Source organism: Colossoma macropomum, unplaced genomic scaffold (assembly GCF_904425465.1).
Source record: "Colossoma macropomum unplaced genomic scaffold, Colossoma_macropomum, whole genome shotgun sequence".
Lineage (NCBI taxonomy): Eukaryota > Metazoa > Chordata > Actinopteri > Characiformes > Serrasalmidae > Colossoma > Colossoma macropomum.
Window position 1 is genome coordinate 3117520 of NW_023494798.1, and position 5338 is coordinate 3122857.

Sequence of the window (5338 nt, forward strand, 5' to 3'; positions counted from 1 at the left end):
TACCATTCACCACCACTGTGAAGAAGTCTGTAAGTTGCTCTGAATGCCGTTCATTTCAACATCTGAATAATGCAGAATTAAAAAAAGTGAAATTCTCCTTTAATGAGACCCATTAGTAATTATGGGTCATTCAGACTAGGAATAATGGGCCATTTGAGTCATGAATAATGGGCTAATTAAGCCTGTTAAGTAATACGGGTTTAAATAGATTTATATTTGTCAGACATTACAAGCGCCTTTAAAAAGATTAGGAATATTGTTATATAAGAGTTGTTAAATATTGATATTTTGCTAACACAATTATTCATCCATTATTTGTTCATTCATTATTCATCCACTTTGGTCTTGATTTTTCTATTAAAATTGTATAATTGGGTGGTCTTGGACCCCCTTTAACACCACATTGTTTTGTGTTCCCTTAATATTCTTTTAATGATGATGTTTTTTTAAATGTGCGCCACATTCACAGGACTGAGAATTGTATAATAAATGTATACAGCGATGTCTTAAAGCGGCACTCCGGAACTTCATATATTTATGACACATATGAATAATAAATTCCTATTTTTTTATCTTAAAGGGCAGTTCTACCAAATTTTAAACATTTCTGCATAACAAGATGGTTAAAATGTAAACAAAGTCATTCAGAGTGGTTTGGTGTGAAATGCTCTGTTCTAGGCAAACTTGCCAAGTCTGAACTGTTCACAGTGGCAGTGATGGGAACCAGACGTCTCAAAAGTTTAATGCCTTTAAAACTCCCTCACAGAAAGTTATTAAATGACTGTTTATGAATCCACTGCCTGATGTCTGAGACATTGTTTTTGGATAGTTTTGAGCCTAAAACTATTGAACCTACTATTGATATCCATTCATGGGGGGGGATACATGCAGGGTGTTCTAATGCAAAATAGTCCCCAAAGAAAACTTATTTTCCAGATCGATCACTGTTTTACCATCATTAACATCACATATAAAAACTCCGAATACGCATGTAATGCAAAACTGGTGGTTTTGGATAGTAAATTAAATGGCTATATTTGTGCTGTAGTCATGGTGACCCCGGTTCCTATCACCACCACTGTAAAGACATCTGAGTCAGTAAGTTTATTTAGAAGGACGCATTTCACATCAAAACACTCTGAACGACTTTGTTTACACCTCAACCACTGAATTATGCAGAAATAAAAAACGGAGCATCTGTGTGTTTCTTTGCTCCACCAGTAGGTGGCGGGGTAGCATGTATTATCACCACTGCTTATGGAAGTAAATAAGTTAAAATACATGCATTTTTTCTTTTCATATGCAACATTTTTTCCTGTGCTCATTTTTAACTTTTTTTTTAAATTATTTTTTATTTGAACAATATGGCAAACAGTGTTGCTTCTGAGAATTTGGGGGCACCAAGCAACATCTTACTTTGGCAGCCCCCCATACCCAAATGATAATGAGTACAATTATAATTCACATTAATTATTTTAACCAGACAGAAAAAGAGTCTTTGAATCCCTTTTTCTGAAAAAAAAATATATAGTTTTTTTTTTTCTTTTTAAAGTATATATTTGGTGTCCCCCTGGTGGCTTGGGTGATCTAAGACTGGGGTTCTCAACCTTTTCCACCTGAAGTCCCACTTATTTGTCACTAGTAAGTATGAAAGCCCACAGGAAATCAAAACTCAGCTTTTTGCTTAAAAGCTTCCTTTTTGGGAAAAGTGTCCACTCAATAATGTCACAGTATCAGTTATTATAAGTATATAATAAGTATATTTCTTTTTATTGTTAAGTCACTTGTTGGCTACGGCCTGGTGCCTGAGAAACCTTCCCTAAGCGACTGCTTATACCACAACCACTAGCCTGAAACGGCCTTGCTGGTAATCCAGAGGTGTAATTGGATGAGCAAACAGCAGTGAACTAGCCTAGTTTGGTAATATGCATTCTGCTTAGCAGAGCTGTGACCGGGGAACTGGATTAGTTTAGAATGAATTAGCTATAGCTATCAGTGATGTGTTAATTTGCCCAAAGCAGGGATTAAGAACCATTCTAAATGATTAATGTACGTTGAAAGAATCTCATTGCATGTTCTTACAGCACAGCTAGCATGAGTCAGCGCTAATTTATGATTGCTGTGATGGATTCCACAGGAAGAGACTGGAAGCTCCAGGGATGGAAGGTGCAGGGGTTTAGGAGGTCATGGTAAATCGTTTGCAACATTGAAGTTGGTCTCGCTCTTTCTTGAGAAGATTTTCCAAAGGTTTATTGAGCTAGCCAAGCTACAAAAGCTAGCAATCACCTAAATACCCTGTGAATTAGCCTATTTAGCATGTGTCATTTCTCTGTACGCCAGGGCTGCCTAACCCTAACGCTGGAGATCTGCCTTCCCACAAAGTTACCAACCCTAACCAGCCAAAATTAAACATCTACTCATCACTACACCTACTGTAAACACTCTCACTCGCGCCTATTGCTGCATATAGCTTCTAAAGTACGGTTTTCTGTTCGAAACACTATGAAAACTCACTTCTGAAGACGAAAGCTTTTGAAAAATGGCTTTGGGGTGGACTTTTAAGTGTGAGCTGTTGTAGCTCTTTGCTGTGGTTGTTGTTATCTGAATGCAGATAGCTAACGTCACTGCTAGGAAGCTGAATATCTTATCTCAACCATATAACTATCATTAATCATTATAACAACAGAGCAAATGAATTACTCAAAGTGCAGAAACTAGAGGATGTCATATGAGGAGGATAACAATGTAAAAGCTAAAGGTAGCAAGGTAGCTACCTGTTTATGTAGATACCTTTCCCAGTTTGGCTTTTTTCTCTGGCTAAAAGGGTAAAAAACTTTCCAGTTTTGTGCTTAAATAAAGATAGAATTGTTGTTTTGTTTTTCAGTTCAGTTTTGCTTGATGACCAAGGTAAGATATGCAAGCTTGGTTGTATTTATTAGCTTGTAGATCAGTGGCTAGGCTAGCAGTCAGGATTGGATGCCCAAAGGTTGTATGATGTGTTTGCATGCTGGGTTTTGTAGTGAAAGAACATTGACATGAAAATGATATAAGTAAGTGATTTTTTAAGACCAGTGAGAGCTCAGATATGGGCTGGAACTAGTGTTGTAGTACTGGAGTCTGGTCTTGGTCTCAAGATATATATATATTGCATATATATTGTATATATATATATATATATACCATCTGCAATACTATCTGGAGCTAAACTTTGCAGGCTGAGTAGATCCCCATTAAACTGATTTAACAGTAACACAATATGGATCCACCCCTGACATATAAGATTAGGAATGAAAACATTTCAGCTTTACTGTCCAGCAACGGCTTCTTTCTCTGACATGAGAACGTTTGGGAAGCCCTTCTCTGAGGCCCAGTTTTAAGCCCTGTCTGATCCCACTGTCTCCTATAGCCTCCAGGCCGTCCTATCAGTGCGGAGAGCTGAGAGAGTAATTAAATGTGGAGCAGGAAATCCATACTTGTTGTACAGTTCCAGTTAATTAATCAGGTAAAGGCAACAGTTTGGTTTGCAGGCGGGCTAGTTTGGGTTTAACCCCTGTTGAGCCGGACTACAGCCGTTCACACGCTCCGTCTGGTTGGGTTACATCAAAGCCAGGCCGCTACTCAGACACCAGCGCAGTTGGTATTGATTCCCTGGCGGTCAGGCTGAACTGGAATTGGGTATCAAGCTCTACTGCCGCCATACATGCACACTGTCTGCCACACATAAACTCAGCACCGCCGAAAACAGGTTATGTAAATCGGCTGTCTTGTTTCGCAGTGTTCTTTGAATTGGTCTGCGTTTTGCAGGCGAGCGTGTAAAGGCATGTTTCATTTCCATGGTATAGAGTTTCTACTGCGCACTATATCCAGTGGCGGTCTCTGCGTAGACATGTGCAGCGTATTACATTTCACCTCGTCAAAGCCCCGTTCAGCTTACTGTAGAGGTCTTCTTCCATATTAAGGATTAGAACAGATAACGTGTTCACATGGTACGAGAGGAGTCACGTCTCCTTTAGCTATTGTTGCTAAGTTTGTCAAACTTTCTCCTCAGGCTACCTGTTAGGATCTGTAACATTTGTGCTAACAGACTTAAATGTTGGAGGAGAACATCTGAAACAATTTTCTTCCAAAAATAAACTGGCTTTGCAAGAGGTTTGGGGCAGGCGCCGTGTTCGAGAAAGCGACAAAATACGAATGTAAAGTGATAAAGTGTTAAAATGTGAAAATGGATTATGGGCAGCATGTTTACCTCAGTCAAACTAGGAAAATCATTAAGCTGTTCAATGTTAAAGTGGTATCTTTCTAAGTTTCTATGTCTAATAAGGAGGAGAAGCTAACTCTCTCTGATGAGCTAATGCTAAAGCAGTGGTGCTGTATACTGACTTTTTACCATATATTGTCTTCTAAATACGTGTTTTACATATACCCAAGGTGTGAAATTTGGGGTGGGGGTCCGGAACCCTCTAATTAGCCACTTTGACACTCTTAATGTCTCAAAACCAAAATTCTGGAAGGTCCCCGAACATAAACTTATTACGTCGTCATGCTGTCATTGTTTAGCTGCTTCACCCACAATCAGTGAGCTGGTGTCTTTGGTATTCTTATCTAACTGGGGATGCAGCACTAGTCTGCCTTGGGGTGGCGCTGTAGTAAAGTGGCTCACCCAGTTGGTCCTTCATTGCGTAGCAACTGCAACTATGCCTGGGATACCTCTGAAAAACTTTACAATATGCCACTGTGCATTTTTAAATCTGAAAACATGCCCAATTTTCCCGAGAGACTGGTGGAAAGAGTGAATTGTTCTCATTTCTCAAATCAAAGAAAAAGGAAGCGTAAATGTGTAAGATGTTAATTAATGTGAAGAAGAGCGCATTACCAAACTGGAAAATAGTATGTCCAGAAAAAGCACTGTTAAACCAGACATTTTGTTGCCAGTGAAACTAGCATCAGTGCTGCTATGATGAGTGAGCAGCCAGACAATACTGGATTAGCAAGCCAACATTGGGACCCCCAGAATACCAGGGGGTATTTCACACACAGCGTAACTCACTTAGATTTTTTATTCCACGATGACTCACAAGTGAGGGAGAAGACAAACATCACATGCTGGTATAAATGAACACAATATGATTGTTCAATTCCACGATTAAACAATTTTGATTGTTTCATTTTCATCCATTTCTACAGAGACCACCACAGAATACCACTGTCTCTGTCGTGCAGTCAGTCACAGACATGCTGATATGATTTCAGGAAAAAATAGGCAAACTGTGATTGAAAACTCCTATGAAAGTTGATTTAGATAAATAATTGTGTAGCATACGAGGAGCATGACATGTTA